The following is an 18586-nucleotide window of genomic DNA, read 5'->3' on the forward strand; positions in this document are numbered from 1 at the left end:
TCCACCTGCCACGTATAGGTTGCTCCTCTGTGGATTTTAGTGTTCTGTCACTACAGCCCCCACAAGTCGCGAGAGGTCGCTCGGGGAAGCAACCTGGGTCGCACAAGGCCCACCGGCGGGAGCACCTGCCATCTCAGGTGGCAGCACCACTTCATAAGAGTGGTGAGTTGGGCTTTGGGGTTCACGATCATGTTGGCAACAGCGCGAAGACGGGACGACAGGAAGAACAACACAAGCGGTGACTGACAGCTGGCATCTTTAATTCCGTAGGACGCGTATACATACCGCATCACCGCAAACCCCAACACAAACAGATACAAGGCGCACAACACTGAATGATAGGCAAAATGATAGGCTCGTGCTCCGCTATGATGAGATGAAACAAAGGGACTGTAGGTTTGCTAGTGTTGTGCGCCTTGTATCTGTTTTGCGGTGATGCGCTATATAAACACACCCTTCCGAAATAAAAATGTCAGTAGTCAGTCACCGCTTGCATTGTTTTTTTCTGTCGGCCCGTCTTCGCGCTGTTATCAAAATGAACACTGAACCACTGCGCGAGGAGTAGTACGTGAACTCCCAGGGACCTATGAATCGAAGGTAGAGAATGACCTATATGACAGAATGAAAACCGAAACGCTAGCGCACCTAATTCACTTCTGGCCAAAATACGCTAAATAGTCCGTCATTTTTTATTTTTTTTTTTTGAGGGGGGAGGAGGTGGTAACCCCCTTTAAGGTTAGCGATGATGTCACCGAGAAGGTCACGTGTTATTTTTGCGCATATTTTAACACCTCCTTCATACTTATTATGTAAATGGACGGGGTCAAATTAAACAGTATGACGAAGTGGTTTCTCATCTATTTTTGCGCATATTTTAACACCTCCTTCATACTTATTATATAAATGGATGAGGTCAAATTAAACAGTATGACGAAGTGGTTTCTCATCTAAAGCCTTGACCCGCGAAGCGAACTTTCGAGCGATGATTTTTGCCCCGTCCAAAGATTTTAAACTCTCTGCAAGATGAAAACTCAGCCATGCTGCATTGCATATCTTCAATATTTTTCGAGGAATTCTATTTCGTGTACACTAGAGATCAACTTTTGCAGTACTCACTTAAATAAACTCCCTCACAGGAACGAAAGGTACCCAGTTACCGCCGCTGCACTGGACCTAGGGTAAGGGTGAGCAGTACTTCCACCAGAAAGTCACTGCCTCTCTGGGCGACTTCGTGGCTCTCATACATAGCGCGAAACCTGTTGGCGTCTTTAGGGACTCGCCAAATCGTAAAGCTCCAGAGCCGTGAAAGCGAGTGAAAGAGCACTTGCGCACGCATTCCGTCGTGAAAAGGCAGCAACGTCTGCTGCTGCGCCTTTTCAACTTGCTGCGAAGGCGTCAGGAGGAGACAAAGAGGCAACCACCGCGTTTTTTCGAGCTAATACCCGCTTCTTTTCGGAAAACACCTCACGCCAGTAGTGAACACATATTGACCGAACCAGCCAGGCATTATACTCTGTCCCACATAAAGTCAAGCGATCTACAAAAGTGCCCTGTGCTTTTTTCTTTTGCTCCGACACGTCGAAACCAGAAGAAAATAAAAAAGTACTCCTCGCGCTCATGACTCTAGTTGCGCCTTCGCTGGTAACTTAAGCGAGTATATGTGAAGCTGTCGTTGCTGCGTTTATTTCCGTTAGTTTATTTTACCTTACACCACATAGGCATCCCCTTACTTTTTGTGCCAGCTCACTACGAATATCCTGGCGCCGTACCTACCTTCTGCGCATCGCTATAGCAAAAGAAGCCTTGACACTACATGGGAAAAAAGGGCTCCTTTCGTTGGCGTCAGGCAGCCACATCAGTAATGTAAAATCAATTACCTTCTATTCGTAACTGGAGCAGACGGCGCGCCGACTCCCGTTTTCTAGTTATGGGATTCAAACGAACTGGTACTTAGCGCCTACCCAGCAGCAAGACGTCGTCGCATCGTACCATCAACCAGAAAGGAACTCAACCGTCTGCATAATTTTGTTGTGGAACAAGCCACTAAGCCACTAAGGCAGCGGTTGAGAAAATATGACGATTTCGTTTCAGACGTGTCCTCATCTGTCCACCCAAGAACAGCGCGATGACGGGCTGTTAAAAATTTGCCATTATTTCGTAGAATACTACCAATCTCGTGAAGTAATCAGACCGAGGGATTCCAAAGAATGTTGGAAAAACGGCTGTTCACTACGAAAAAAAAATTATAACTGGCAGCTCATACTCCGTGCTGCTGGCATACCCGAGCAACTTGAGGCCCTGGGCAGAGTCCTTACGTTCGTACAACAAATGCAGCATAATTCTGCGGAATTTGCCAACCCCCATACTCTACACTATGACTACAAAGGAAGACCAAATAACCACTCTTCTTTTCCAGTGGAGACACTGACTACGGAGCACAGCAGTCCGTTATAACTTTTCGATTGCCGTGTGGTCTGAGTGACTGCCTCATGCGTAAATCACCCCCCAAAATTGCCACAAGTGAAACAGCCATTTCCGGTTTCGTTTTATTTCAGGAAACAGAATTTCAGTCGCGAACATCCAGTACATCCCTAACGCTTCGCTGCTAGACGCGACAGCCGTGCCGAGACACGGCGTTGGCCCTGTGGCGGCGCCACAGGGCCTCTCCGTCGCTGCGGCCGCTGTTGTTCAGCGGCTGGTTGCTCTGGCCGCGATGGGCGGCCCTCCTCGTCACTGCGGCGCACTGAGCCTCCGCTGGCTGCAGGGCCTCCTTGTCGCTGGCGGCTATCTGGAGCCTGCTCCTCGACACCAAAAGAGGCGAAGAGGACCTGCCGCATGTGCGTCGCCAGGTGGTCGAACCTACGGAATAAATTCCGGCAGATTTTACATTCCAACACCACGCTACATTCGTGCAGCAGCAGGTCGCGGTGATTTACCCGGGTCATTGCATCCACGATCTCCTGCACGCCGCCTCCTGAGGAGACAGCTGGCTGGAGCAGCGATCGGTCCTGCTGGGGTTGCGCCGCTGCCTGCGAAAGCCCCGCCCTCTCGCTGAATTTCGGCACGCATTTCGCACAGCAAGGCTATTTGGGAGAGAGAGGAAGGCATGGAGGTTAACCAGAAGGGTGTTCCAATTGGCTGTCCTGCGCTCGGGGAAAGGGAGGAGGGGAAGTACGAGAGAAAGAAGAAAGGGACGGGGCGAGGAGCAGGGACGCCAGACGCCAGGTTACAGTAACCAGGTAATTTTTTACCCTTGCACGCAGGCTGCGGGCGCGCTCCTGCTCTCGACACCAGTCGCCATCTGTTGGCGCGCGGCCCGAGGGACTGCGGGTCGCGCCGGTGCCGCGCGTAGAACGCATGTTTACGTGTTCGCTTCTGCCGTTGTTGTGCTCCATCAGCTAACCTATGAGGGTGTGCGCTGTGCGTCACTACTCGCATTTTCCCTCTTCCGGACAGTACTGCGGGTATTTTGCGCGCAGTTGCTCGTTAACGTGACGTCCGAGAGTAGTCGAACAGGTAGTGTACGGACTGGAAACCGCCACTTCTATGCAGATTTCTGCGCAGTCGTGTCGTTTGTTGTCGCCTTTTACGTGCGCTATCATCTATGATAATGTTATGCATCAGAATGCAGATCTATTGATTTGACTCAGTGGAGTAGTAACTGGATAGGCGAGCTGTAGACTGAAGGTTGTCCCGACGGAGCGCGTTTTCGATCCCCAGCACGTTTTCGGCATCCTTGCGCTGAGCTTGCTCTTGTCCCTATTAAACACATTTAATGCACAGGATTGTAAGCACGACCGCTACCAATTTCAGCTGCTTTTTCCGCACGCATGTCATAGGGATCTGGGGGGTAAATGTTTATGTATAGTATATTTCTGCTGTTGGTATTACCTTTGTTTGGTTTGGTTTAGTAAGGTTTTACGTCCCAAAGAGACTCAGGCTATCAGGGACGCCGTTGTGAAGTTCTCTGGAAATTTCGACCACCTGGGGTTCTTTAACGTGCACTGACATCGCACAGCACACGGCCGTCTAGAATTTCGCCTCCATCGAAATTCGGCCGCCGCGGCCAGGATCTAACCCGGCCGCGTCTTTCCAGAAAGCCGCATTGAGCCTTAGGAGGAAATGGAGCCCAGCCAAAAAGCGGCAGCCTGTGAGAAGCAGCAGAGGGAAATCGATACATGCAGTACATACCAGGTATACAAAGGCGAATCATGTTAACTAGTGAAGTGATTAACTAAATTCAGTTATTTTTTGAACTGTTACCGACAGGCACCTGACTAATTAGGGCTCTGTACCCGGCCGATAGTAATAGACATATTCGCTCAAAGTTGGTGAAAAGAGCCATTGCAATCAATTATTTTCGAAATGCACTGGAAAAGCGGAGGCTATCAAAGGCAGGTTTGACAACCAATTCCAACGTTTGGAAGCTGCTGGGTGCCCTAGCGCACATTTATGAGGGTTCACCAGTGGCAGTGTCCATAGGAAATACATGGGAACTTTCAGAAGCTATACCGTGTCTAAACATGGCTCGATTTTCATGAGGTTTGTGGCAGCGTTTTCTTCTTTAGTGAATAGAGGAAATGTTGCGGGCAGATTTTATTGTTTAGGTTTCATTTTGTTAGCAATTGGACGCAAAGTTCCAGAAAAATGGTGCTTTTGGATATGTCGAACTTTCATGGAATCTCGGGAAAAAAGTAAGTGAAATATTGAAATTTCGTCCGCAACATTTCCCCCCATTTTCTTTCTTGATTGCTAAGCCGCAATTTTTATCCATATCGAACCTATTGTTTGCGTTTTCTGCGGGGATTTGAATTTCGCTCTAAAATTTTAGTAGTGGGAAGTGGCTCCACCTGGCGACAAATTATTTTGTCGCTACTACACTCTACCACCAACTTCTTGCTTGTCTGTGTTCCTGCGCACACTTTTTTCTTACAACCTGGACGAACTTGATTTCTTTCCTTTTTTTCTTGCTTGGGCTGTATTTCGAAAGGATTTCTGCTTGTTCGCACCAAAACACACATGAGTCGAGTTATCGGGTCAAAAACCGGTTACTGGGTTCATGTAAACGCGCCGAGTGGAGTCAGTCAAGGGGTCGGGACCAGTAAACTCCGCCGCAAGGGGTAGGTTGACTCAACTCCACCCTGCCCCGATGTGCTTGTAAACACTGTCGAGCCGAGAAAACGGAGGGGAGAGGACAACTGCAAACTTGTTTTTCACTTGCGCCGCCGCATCTCCGAAGCAATCTTGGATGCTATCACTGCTCGCTCGCAATGCGGTGCTCGACGCTTGGTGTCGCTGCTGATGAACCGGTCTCGACTAGCTAAAATCGAGTTCATGTAAACACGCCTTGGTCGAGTTGAGTTGACTTCGCTCAGCCCGACCCCCGACTAAACCTGCCGTTATTGGTTCATGTAAACAGAGCTAAGCAAGAACTCGCTTATGCAATGCCAAACTTTTCGTTCACGCTCTCGGCGCTTTTGCAAACCACACTTCATCCTTTCTAAGTTTCATCTAACTTTGATTTGCTTGGTGCCTTGTTGCTGCTGAGAGGCGGAAGATGTGTGTTCGGCGCTGGGATGGCTCGTATGCGACTGCAGCCCCAACTCCAACGACACTTCCTGGGCGCACGCGCTCAGCGTCGGCGCTCTTGGCGTACGCCAGAACCGGTCTGCGCATGCGCACTCCAAGAGACGCCAGCGGACCTCGGGGAGGCACCGATATCTGTCCGTGCTAGATATCGGCGCCAGCGCACGGGCGCTGGCGTACGCGTCGGAAGCGGGGTCCGGTTGACAAGAATCGGAGTACCGCGGGGCTCTCGGGGACTCTTTTCTTCATAGCTTCGTGCTCCCCGAGCTTTTCTTCGCGGTTTAATTCGTCCTCTCAGCGCCCCCCAACCCCTTTTCTTCACGGCTTGAAATTTTTTCCCTCTACTCGAGAGGGGGGGAGCCAGCCAGCACCAGGGACATGGAGATGCTACGCGGGAAAGGGAAGAAAACCAGTCATAAGGCCAAGACCTTACGACTGGTTTTCTTCCCTTTGCTAGGAGCTCCTTTCTTTCCTTCTATTTGCAGATTGACTACATAGGTGTTCAACACAATGGAACCTTTTCCGGGTAGCGTGTTTCCGTTTGCTAGCCGCTACAGACAAACGCAATGTTGCCCACGCCAACGCGCGCGCGGAGGACCTGTTGCCATGACAACTATGAACACGCCAATGTTGCCAACGCGCGCGCGGAGCAGCTGTTGCTACGACAACGCAGGCAAGAAAATGCGACGCTGGTAATTGCAAATGGCGGCGCCCTGCCGCCTTCCGGTTTTCGTGCCTTTAGGATAACAAGTTGTCCAGCTTTTCGACAACGCAGGTAAATTTATTTAACGCCGGTGAGGCGGTGATTATCAGGAGCGACGATGTGTGCCGTTTGGGCAAGCTTAGGGCGTATCGATGCCCATCAGTTCGGAAGCAACGATGTCTGCCGCTTGCGGTGACCATCACAGTGCCGTTTGGACAAGCTTAATTCAAGGTGAGTAATTTATTCGCTTTCATGCTTTTCGATGGCAGCTTGTCGTGCTTTTCGATAACGCAGGTAATCTATTTTATGCCGGTGAGTAATTTTACACGCCATTTGAGAAGCAACGATGTCTGCCGATTGGGATGTTTAATGCAGGAAAATAAAACCATATTCATTTTATATTTCTCTCTTCAAGTGTAACAGTTTACTCTCACATCTATTTTTCCACTTGCTCAACATTGTACAGCAGTTATAGTTGAGGAACTCGGACTTGAATAAGTAGCATTTTTCACCACGGTGACTGCATGAAATACATGACTAACTTTACGAACTTTACGCATGATTTTACAAATGTGTGAAATTATGACTTTGTGAGCCGCATATAGAGATATGTTTTTTTTTAGTGCTTCTTTTGTTGTGCATCTTGTCACCTCTGTCACAAAATCGTCCTTTATACTGTGAACAAATATATGGCCGAAATGAACTAAACATTTTGTTTTAAAAGGAGAGATTTGGTATAAAAAAAATTGTGTAATTAGTTTGCGGTGCCCCACATTTACTCTCCTTCAAGGTAACGCCCATTTGATCCAATGCTCTGCTGTGAAATTTGTTTTTCACTTTTTTGAACCAGTCCAGAAATTCTTGCGAGAAGTGGGGTCTTTCAGTGGCTGCACCTTTTTTTCTCTCTACCTCTTCCACGACCACAGAATAGTTTACCCTGTGGACTTTCTTCTTTCAGGGAACAGAAAGAAGTTGTGAAGAACAAGGTGATGTGAATGGTAGAGGTAAATATTCTAGGTAATGCTGTTTTTGGTTCACACACAGGCAGCTTTGTGTGCTGGTGTGTTGTCGGGGTGAAGCCACTATTGTCCACTTCCCACAACTTGGGCTATTTTCATCTTGTTCAGTCATGCAAATGTTTTAGAATCTTCTGGTATTTTCGAGTTTTTTTTTTTTTTGATATGCTGAAGTTTGTCCGGCAAACGCTAATTATGGCTGAGGAATTTGAATTTAAAAATTTCCCCGCCCCATGAGTCACACCATAGCCTCCTTTATACTCTATGGTCACACTCATGATATCCGAACTGAGGAGGTCGGGTTACCGCTGTTTTGAAGTGAATGGCAGTGTTGCATAGCCTTTGCAATCCACACCCAAAAATTTGGTGCTTACGCACGCAGTTTACTTGCAAAATCAGCTGGTGATGACAACACCTGTAGTTCGACTTTTGGTGTTTTTCATCTTATTAAAGCTTAGTTTTTGGCGAGAGCAGTTCCTTTGTCATTAAAATATCATAGTCTGTCGAAAAGCAGGTCAACTTTAATCTATCCTCAGTGTCCTTTTAATTTTTGTCTGATTTATGGGGTTTAACGTCCCAAAGCGACTTAAGCTGTGAGGGATGCTGTAATAGAGGGTTCCAGATAATATTGACTACCTGGGGTTCCTTTAAGTGCACTGACATCACACAGAACATGGGTCTGTAGCATTTCACCACCATCGAAATGCGACTGCCACTGCCAAGATCCAACTGGCGTCTTTCGGGTCAGAAGCCGAGCACCATAACCAATGAGCCATAGCGGCGGCTTCCCTTTTAAGATCAGTTGGTTGTCCAGTGATAACTGAAGCTTAAGTTGTGTGTAGTTATGCAGCGTTCTTTAAAATTACTTTAAAAAGTGCACTTTCTCTTTAAATAATTTACTGTTAACATGAAGTTCACGATTGCTATGCATTGAGAGAGCAATAAAACCTGCTCATAACTGCACGTTGTACAAAGATTGCTTTTAGATATCCAGTCTAAAGCTGTGTAAGTGAGGTTGTGTAATGATTAATAATAAGCTTGTCCATCTAAAAACAGAGCTTTCGTGTGTGCAATTTCATATTCCAGACAGCTGTGGTGTACAAAGTTGCTGAATGGCAAACACTGAAGTATACACCTCATTAGTGTTGCACCCAGCTGCAGTGTATGTTGACTCGGGATAGATTGCTCGAAATGTAGATGCATGAAACTATATCTCAAGGGAATTTAGTGAGGAAATCACTTCCAGTCCTCAACAATTAAAAGGGTCATACACATAGTGTAACACTGGACAAACTTGCAAAGGCTCTTAGTCCCATTTTGAGCTCTGCTAATTTTGCTAGCAATTCTACATACACGAAATTATATGCATTTAAAAAAAAAGAAGAGGCCAGGCGCGGTGTCAATGAGGTCATTAATTGCTTCATTCTCACTGAAGTGGCCGCTTGTGCTACCAGCTTAGCTTTCTCCCACTGTTACGAATTGCAAACATGCTCCTGACAGAAGATGGCACATTTTGTAGGTGCCAATCCGAGTTGTGTCATATATTGCACAGGTAGTGTACCTTATTACATAGATAAGCTTCATGCAGTTACTATCATCTGAACTGCATGAAAAGGTTGATGAATTATGAACAAGGTCCTAACATGGTTAAACAAGGATAAAGGGAGGTCGCAGTGAATGTCATACTGTCACTCACTTTTGGAAATGACACCTAGTTTTAGTTGCATGTTGTTTTCTCTGTAGTGAAGCACACAATATTAGAATACATGGATCACCACATGGTATTTAGCTACAACTGCTAAATAATTTGAAATTCAATTTATTTTCTTGTGCTGTTTTTGAACAGTTTACACAGCCAGACGATCACTATGACATCAAAGGTCAATATAGGTCACTGCTTCTTCATTTGTAGTCACTATCGCTCTTGAGACAGGCTGGTTTTAGCATTGCACTTAATGGAAACAAAGAAGGAGCAATTATATTGCAGTTTTTTTTTATGCCGCATGTGGCATATGCAGACCTTTGATGTCACAACCATCCCATCTCCCAGCCACTGGAACCGAAAGAGCACCAAGATGAAATTCGATTGTAAATTATTTAGCAGTCCTGGCATACACGGGGTGATCCATATATACTAATATCTTAGGGCATCGTTTCAAACAAGAAAACATGCAAGAAAATATTTAGTGGCTATATATTCCTTTTAAAAAAAAACTGCGTGAAAAAGCAAGGAGGAAGGAAGGAGGAGAAATGAGAACTACACACACACACACACACCATTTGAAGAGCAAGGAAGAGAGGAAGCAAGTGTGTTCTGTGCATTACCTGCATTACGTTTCCCACAACGTCAAGAAAGTTGCAGGCAGGTAACGAGTAAGCCTGTTTTTGATGCCATTTATGCAAGGAGGTCCAATTTTTGTGAACTTTGGCAATACATGAATGTTCTGTCTTGTCAAGCTTACAGTGGTGTTTCTACGTCGTTTTTGAACCATAACTGCTTCATGGTGCTTTTCCAAATACACATACTGACTATAAATATGAGAAAAAAGTGGAGATGGTACAAAGACAACAGCGGCATTCTTGAAAGAACAAAAATGAACAAAGATACTGTACCATTTTCACTGTGGTCTCAGGCCCACCTATCGACTTTTCAAGCTACAACAGCATCTTTGGAGTGAAGATTCATCTAGGACCACTGTTTATTTCCACAAATGAGACCACTGCCACTGGGAACAGTGAATTGCAAAAGTCACAAAGGAATGATTTCAAAGCATATTAGGAAAAATAAATCTGTTACAAGAAAAAACGCACTGACATCAGTGGCAAATACGTTGAAAATGTTTGCATGAATACACTCTTTTGGTACAACCCTTGTCTTTCGTTCCATCAGCTAAAGGCCAAAAATTTTAGACCTCTTCTCGTAAGCTTGCTGAGGTGTACCCAAGGTTGACCAAAAGATTAATAGCTGAAAGAGTTAAAAAAAAAGACATCAGCAAACACAATATGCCTCATGGCCATCAACGAGGACCTGTATTCCAACTTGCGGCTCATTCAAAAACATCCCATTCAGTAATACATGCTGGGGGGGCTAGTTGGTGCATGGTTTTGAAAACAGACGTGCAAAACAGACAATGCAGGAGGAAGACAGACGAAACAAGTGCAACTGTTTATTCACCTAGGGAGCGAGTGAATATATAGGCAAAACCAGAGAGGGACCCACACATGCGCACAAGTAGAAACAAAAAGATAACAAAAGGCTCAAGGAAAAAAATGTGTCTCGGCACATATCTAAAAAGACACCTTCTTTTTTGTAAATTGTAAGACAGGGCGTGCTTACATGGGCTGTGGTGTCTTTGCCCCTGCGTAGAATTTTTGTTTCCTTCAGCTTCGCCTGAAATTTTTTCTCTTTTTCCCCGCAGGCTTTACAATTACGTGGTAAAAGAGTACCCGAGCCTTTCTTTAACGCGCGATTATGGTCAGCAAGGCAATCATTAATTAATACATCAGCCCGTTTGGCCAATGTAAGATTTCCCACACGTTGGCGGGATCTGATAAACTATGCCCACTGCACATTTTACAAGCGGCATCACATGCTTTTTCTGGCATTCTGCTTTTTTCAGTTTGTTGGGATCCATTTTGCCACACAAGGAGAACAGCTTCTTGCGGGTGGAAAAAACTACAGGAACATTAAACTTTCTCTCAACATGTTTCAGATTGTGTGCCATCTTATGAATATAAGCAATTATCACAAGTTTCTGTTTGGTAACATCGTTTTTTGCACTGTTATTGCACTTACTTTTTCACCTTTTTCAGTAATGCTTCGGCAACTGAGCTTATCAGCAAAGTAGGATAGCCAGCTTGCTGAAGCCTGCTCTTGCCTTTTATTCACTCGCTTAAGTGGATAAACAGTTGCAAAGTTGCGCGTGTTTCGCCTGTCTTTCTCCTGTGTTGTCTGTTTTGCGAATCATCTTTTTTCAAAATTCCATTCGGTGACAACTGATTGGCCCAAATGGCGGAAGTGAATGCACATCTGCTTCTGGCATTTTGGCCAATCAGGTATCGCTGAAAGGGATGTTTTCAAAGGGGACACACATTGGAATGCAGGCTGAGATTCGCCTACCATGTGGGAGTATGCCCATTTGGCAATGCACTGTAGTAAGTGCAAGAAGCATGGCTGCTGCCCTGTCCTTGAAAACACAGTGTTCTTTGCAAAGGCAAGAGGTAACACTGAAAGGAAGGTAACTGAGGCTTTCATATCGCCAAGAATGCCGACAAAAGTATATGAGCACGCCGTCTATCTTCTGCATGATTATCATCATCAGCCTGACTGTGTGTAATGCAAGGCAAAGGCCTCTCCCATGTCTCTCCAATTAAGTGTCCCTCGTCAGCTGCAGCTTCTTTATCCCCGTAAACTTCTTAATCTCATTTGCCCACCTAACTTTCCGCCGCCTCCTGCTATGCTTGCCTTCTCTTGGGATCCACTCCGTTACCATTAAGGACCAGCGGTTATGTCGCCTTCACATTACATGCCTTGCCCAAGCCCATTCCTTCTTCATTTCGACTAAGATGTCATTAACTCACATTTGTTCCCTCACCCACTCTGCCCACCTCCATTACACCTATCATTTTCCTTTCCATAGCTCGCTGCGTTGTCCTTAACTTAAGCTGAACCCTTTTTGTGAGCCTCCACGTTTCTGCCCCATAGGTGAGTAACGGCAAGATACAGCTGTTGTATACTTTTCTCTTGAGGGATATTGGTAAACCGCCATTCATTATCTGAGAGAACCTGTCATATGTGCTCCACCCCAATCTTTTCCTTCTAGTTATTTCCCTGCCATAATACAGATCAGTGGTCACTACAGCCCTAAGTAGACATATTGCCCTACCAATTCTAGCATCTGCTACCAACTGCGAACTGCTGTTCCCTTGCGAGACAGTTCAACATTACTTTGGTTTTCTGCGTGTTATATTTTAGGTAAGTCATTGATGATGTACAATTCATCTCTTGAGTGACTTAGCAAGGCAATATCATCAGTGAATCGCAGATCATTAAGTCATTCTCCATTGACTCTTATCCCCAACTGTTCCCAATCCAGTCCTCTGAATGCCTCCTTTAAAGAGGCGACGCCAGCCTGAGCACTTCGAATGCCACCTCGACGTCGGCTACCTAGATGCCCCTGACTGGACCCATGCAACGCTTCATCAGCACCAAACCATGAGCACGAACGCCGAACGCTAGTTGCTGACTGGGTGTTCCCGGGTCGTGTGTATTGGTAGTCTTTGTGTTTTGTATTAGTTTTGTGTGCTAGTGTTTGTGTCATGTAGGGTGTATTAAATGTGCGTCTGTGGGGGTACACCTTTCGCCTAGTCCATTCTTTCGGCCCGAGTGTTCTCGGGGGATCCGTGACATTGTAGCGATGTTGAAGCAAATCCTGGCCCGACTGAAAAACAAATGCTATTGGAATTGCTAGAAGGCCAGAGCAAGATTAATTTGACAATGTAGGGCTTGCAGGCATCTGAAAACATAATTGAGAACAAACTTTCCAATTTAACTGAGCATTCGTAATTGATGGTATTGAGAAACTGCTGTAGAGCCTAAATGTCTTAGCCACGAAGGTAAAAGACATAGAATCGGCAATATTGGAACTTCGGGAGCGGCTCAGTACAGTTAGGAACCTCTGTTTAAGAAACAGGCAGCAGAAATAACCTGGTCATTTACAGTATAAAAAAGCTAAGCGAGGAGACTAGTGACGACCTGGAAAAGGAAGTAATTGATGGTGTTTTTATGGAAAGGCTAGGGTTAACAGTGAGTGGTGTCAAAAGATGCCTCAGGATGAGTTAAAAGGAAACAAACAAGACACAATCACTCATTTTGAAACTCTTCGACTTGCGTGAAAAAATGTCAATATTACGATCATGCCATTAACTCAAACGCGGCCAAATCCTGTTCTGGTGAGGGAGTGCGTTGTCGGTTCTGGTCACCGGTTACGCAATTCTCCACCGGGTTAAAACAAAAAAACATGTTGATCGAATTTCACAACCAGGCCTGGTTGTGCAATTCGATCGACATGGTTTTTTGTTTTAACCCGGTGGAGAATTGCGTAACACCAAAATTCGAACCCGGTCATCTTGCACGTGAGGCAGATGCTCTACTGCTATGCTATCACTGCCTTCATTAATGTGCCTTCATTCACTGTATCTTTAAAATGCACGGTATAGTAAATATATGTTTTTGATACGGATACTCTGATTCTTTCATTCTTGGCAAGCGATACCTAATACCGATACATAAAATAGTATAGAAGATATATGTATCTTCAATACTGCCCAAGCCTGTAGCTAGATGAAATGATGGTGATGCTATGCCATGAAACTATGGGTGAGCAAACGTTTAAAAAATTGTTATAGCGAATCATCATGTTATTCAATACTCTGAACGCCTTCAATAGTACACATTCAAAATTATGTGAAATGGTTCGAATATGCTCTTTTGTTCTCAAATAGTTTCTGTATAATGGGCATGAAGCTTGAATCAGGCACACCATAGTTTTCATAGTTTTCTTTGATGACCGTTTTAAAAACAGCGTTCTCTACAACACCACACAGCATTTTGCTGGTACTGGTCTGCATGAGATAGAGGCTTCAGTTTCGTGACGGCATCCATTTGTGTGGTGGGATTCACAATGCTAACTCATGGCCCCCAAGATTGGGCGACGCAACAGTGTTCTGGCAGGTTTACCAAATGGCCCTGATCTCTGAGGCCATACTTATAGGTATTTCTTGCCTCTCATGTGTTTATCGACGCAGGGCGTTGGTGTATTTGCTGTTGCAATCAATAGTAAGTAGTTTTATTAAACATGGTAAATGGAAGGAAAAAGATTTTTGCTCGCCCTGGCATCTGCCATTGCTGCTGGAAGCATCTGAGCTGAGCTGGGGCAGCTGAAATAAAGGATAGCAGGCAGTGTGTAGAAAGGAATTGAAAGAGGTGAGGGGAAAGTAGAAAGGACAGGGGAGAGGTACACTGGCAACTAATCTATTTGCATATTAACATAATAACATATATGCAAGTCGCACGCGCATGAAGGTCTTGCAGAGCATAGTGCAATCAATAGCAAATGTAATTTTTTCTATACATTGGACATGATAGTCAGAGTTTATATTCTTAGTGCTGCATAGTCCCTAGCTGAGGTCACCACTGCTGTTTTTTGACAGCTGTAGCTAAAAATTGATAAATTATAGCATAGCAGCGTGCTACAATGCCACCACTTTCGCTTCACTATTTTACATCATACTTGTTTCATACAAATATTCGTTCAAGTGGTGAAACAGTGAATATTTGTAAAGTTATCCTATTCATATTCTATCCACTTTCCAGCTTTACTTCCGTATTTGATTCGGTTTTGAAAAATTGCTAACGCACACCCTTGCATAGAAAGCAGCTAGCAGTATTTTTTGTTTGGCAGTCTTTCAGCAACTCACTTATTGAATTGTTCCTGATGCTCCGATTATGAGCTGAAAAGAGCTTTTGTTGAGTGCACCGAAATTGTCACTAGTGGCAGTCTGCGGAGGTCAAGGGACTATGCCTGTCATTACACATTTTTAATTTCTCGGATATTACAGTTACAAGTGAAAGTTCGGCAAGTTGGTGCATTTTTGTTTTTGAGCATACTCAGCTGACTTACCGCAGAAGACAAAAGAATAAGCAGTCAATGGTACACATGCTGAACTTGCTATGAGTTTGTTCTTTGCCTCTGTTTGGTTTATTGCGGTTTAACGCCCCAAAGCAACTCAGGCTATGAGGGACGCCGTTCTTTGCCCCTGTATCAGCCTCTATTCAGTCTTCCGAAACTGAATGATATTTGAAAATTCTGCACTGCAGAGTACTGTCTGCACCTCTTCCAGCGTATGTAATAGGTGTACAAGAGCCCAATTTGCAAACTTGTTTGGGAAATCCAGCATTAGGGGCGTGCGAACAGCGTTATTTTGAAATTGAATCTAATACAAGCAGGCCAGCTTTGCGAATAAAACATGAATAATGTAGTTAAAAACCAAATCGAACAGGAATCAAACAGTGAAAGGACCGAATGAAATATGAATTGAATATATGTGCGATTATTTGCAGCTTTGAAGTTGCTTGTGCAGACTTATACGAATATTAGTGCAAAACAAATGTTTAAGTGAAACAAGGAATCACCAACGGCTACGCTATAAGTCATGAAATTGCAGCTGTAGCAATCGAAAGACGCAGCACCGACGTCCTCCAGGGGACATGCAACACGAAGTCTGTATGTTACCACTATGATCTTTAGGAAATTTGCATAGGGCATTTACCTTTTGCTACCGATGATGACAGCATACAAACTAATGCAATATCTCGGTTGATGAGAGGAACGACAGTTTAGGCCATGACCTCAGAGACTGGGCAAAACGGCAGTGTTTGCTAAACCAGGTTCAACCCTGCAGCATCGCACAATCTTGAAGGCGATATATGAGCATTATGAATGCCGTCTCACGAATTAACTGTGCCGTGGTGCTGGACCCTCCTTTCTGCACAGACGGATAGCTACAACAAGTTGTGCAATGCCAGAGCAGGTTCTGCTTGACGTGCTCTATTCGAACTTGCTTATGATTAGCAAACTTGAGGACAGATTCAGTTCATTCCAAATAATTTTAAACATACGCTGTTTCATTCATTCACCAAATAAAATACCAGGATATTGGATTCGGTATTTAAAAATTTTCAGTATTCACAGAACAGACCTACATGATGTTATAATCCTTTTTTTTTTTTTTGTTGTACTATGCAATCTCCCCTTCATATTTTGTGTATATACAGCGCATCCTGTTTAATTCAATACAAATGGTCTATTAAACATTGCATGTATTCGCTATACACCACAGCTTTGGAAGTTGAATAATCTGACAGGCTGATGCCTCAGTCAAGTCAAATGTAAATAATAAATGCTTATCCATCTAACCCGTTCAGACTGGCTTTTTAAATCCTGCGTTTAGGTCAGATCTATAGGGAATAACATGGCACACCCTGTATACCATGAGTATTCTGCCCAAACATATTCTTTAAAGATAACTGAAACAGTGCAGTGGCTTCTCAAAGTATGTCCAAATGCTAATGGCAGCTACTAGAGTTAAGCGAGGCTGGAAATAAAAGCAGTGTTTTATCGTACCATAACAGATGCTGGCGCCACATTCTGCAACTCCTTTTTAAAAATTTATTTCTCACCAACAAAAAATACTTTTCTAGTTTTTTTTATATGTGAAACTAATTGAATGGGTTGACCATTTGGATTTTTTTTTGTGTCTAGCACAGTTGCCCACTTAGAGCTTTCTGGTCCACAATGTGGCCGTTTTCGGAGAAATCGATATACTTGTAATTAAATTACAGAACAACGCAAGGTTCAACTTTAATGCAAACAGTGCTATTTCAAGGTTTCAGGCAAAACTGCAAAAAAGTTTGCTTAAATTTAGACTCCAAGTTTAGTTCAAAAACTGCGGAAATCTTCACTTCCATTTTAAACCATGTTAAGCACTTCCATTTGAAACCAAAATGGCATCATCCACGGTTTATTTTTTGAGGCATGACAGGGCATCTCAATACCAGACTACATGCGGAGAGAAACTTTGCCGGCAGAACGGCTCCTGAACAATAATTTTCACAAAATGCCCACATGAAGGGGATTTCTTACACTTTGGAGCATGATATTTGGAGAAAATTTTTTTTTCTTCGAAAGGTCTCTACACTTCTGTTGGGACTGGTCTTAACTGGCATGAATTTCCTCAGCCAAATCTACAATGTCAAAAATTTGGCGCATCTCCTTTCGCGTGGAATGACCCTCCTGTCCCCAAATTTTATTTTTGAAATAAACTGGGAAGTACTGTAAAAAAATTGTTTCGTGAACCTCGGCGGCTGTGAATTGTGACGAAACATTCAAGAAACGGGCAATTTTCTCTGTTAAGGTTTTCTGCCTAGATACTGCCTCCTGGAGCATACTTCTTCGCAACAGTTTTATCTTTTTTGAGCACTTGTTTTGTTGCACTCCTAGGACCACAGCGGCAGGTCTAGGCAACCTTTGTTTTTCACATTTAAAAATTTTAAACTTCGTGTATGAAATTGTCTTCTAACTTGAATATGTCAACAAACACTGAATCTCAAAAATTCAAAACAAAAATTTGACCTTTGCAAAACAAAAAAAAATTACATGACTTCACCCTGCAAGAGCAATGAATGCTGAACTAGCCTTCTGCCACATTTTCTTAGCTTTGCAGCCTTTTCATAAGATTTAGGAAAAATATATATCAGAAAATAATTTTCTGCACATAAAACAGTGACATTTGATGAGTACAATTATTTTTAAATTGCTAAAAAAAAATTCATGTAGATACAGCTAGAAGGGTCAGGGTTCGGGCTAGTGGGTAGTCAACATGAGGATCCATAGCGCACAAAATTGAAGCGACACAACACAAGCTCTAGTCTCATTCGAAGTGCTGTGTCCCTTCAATTTTGTGCGCTATGGATCCTCATACTGCTAGAAATAAAGTAAATTTTGCTGAAAGCTGTGTCCCTTCAAATGGAGATGTGGTACAGACTGCTGGGCACATTACGTTGACTTGAAATCCTATCATTTACATCAAGTGCCGTACTGCTTGCTACTTTGCCTTTCTGACTGGTTCTCACATTTCCTTGTCAAGTGCGAGTGAACTTTTAAAATGAGCAAGGTGCCACCTCTTTTTGACACTAGAGCGGTACATGACCAGAAATGTAGTTTGAAGCAGCGGTCATATTCGTTGCAGTCACTAAACGGCGACACACTGGTTGGAAATATGCAGAAATCAAGCTTCTCGACACTTCAGCAGCCGACTGTGATGCAGGAACACCTTTACTGTGAGGCTGTTTATTGGCATGGGTGCACTCCAGAAATGCCACCTTCTAGCCCTCTTAAATAGCCACTGTCTGCAAGTTACTGCATCTGTTCTACCATGGCCAAAATAAAGGTGACCCCCTGCCATCATTGGTATCCTGAGAGTCCTCCTATACATTGCTCCCACTATAGTGGCAGTGTTTATCGTGCTGTTCATCCTTTGATACAGGCACAGCAGTAGAAGATGCATGCAAAGTTAGTGGGCTTCCTCATAACAGGAGCATTGAAAGGACTCTGAAAATGAGCACCGACACTTGTTTGGCTGGCTGCTGTTTACTTCAGAAAGTTTTGCATAATACCTTTTCTGTGAGCTCAACTAACTGCTCTACCATTTTTGCATTTGC

The 18586-nt window shown here is 44.1% G+C and overlaps 3 long non-coding RNA genes across 3 annotated transcripts; 2 read left to right on the forward strand and 1 right to left on the reverse strand.

Moving 5' to 3' along the window:
* Positions 1 to 2532: 2532 nt before the first annotated feature.
* Positions 2533 to 5890, reverse strand: LOC149343844 (uncharacterized). The gene is made up of 2 exons (XR_016282730.1): positions 2937 to 5890; positions 2533 to 2859 (listed from the first exon to the last, which is right to left on the reverse strand). It is a non-coding gene; the product is annotated as an uncharacterized LOC149343844 (long non-coding RNA).
* A 378-nt stretch (positions 5891 to 6268) lies between these two features.
* LOC149343845 (uncharacterized) lies at positions 6269 to 18336 on the forward strand. Its single transcript, XR_016283145.1, has 3 exons — positions 6269 to 6520; positions 7248 to 7293; positions 18115 to 18336. It is a non-coding gene; the product is annotated as an uncharacterized LOC149343845 (long non-coding RNA).
* LOC149343846 (uncharacterized) lies at positions 8167 to 12659 on the forward strand. The gene is made up of 2 exons (XR_016283148.1): positions 8167 to 12280; positions 12402 to 12659. It is a non-coding gene; the product is annotated as an uncharacterized LOC149343846 (long non-coding RNA).
* Positions 18337 to 18586: the final 250 nt, after the last annotated feature.

This window comes from Amblyomma mixtum, chromosome 5 (genome assembly GCF_055824585.1).
Source record: "Amblyomma mixtum isolate Tamu chromosome 5, ASM5582458v1, whole genome shotgun sequence".
Lineage (NCBI taxonomy): Eukaryota > Metazoa > Arthropoda > Arachnida > Ixodida > Ixodidae > Amblyomma > Amblyomma mixtum.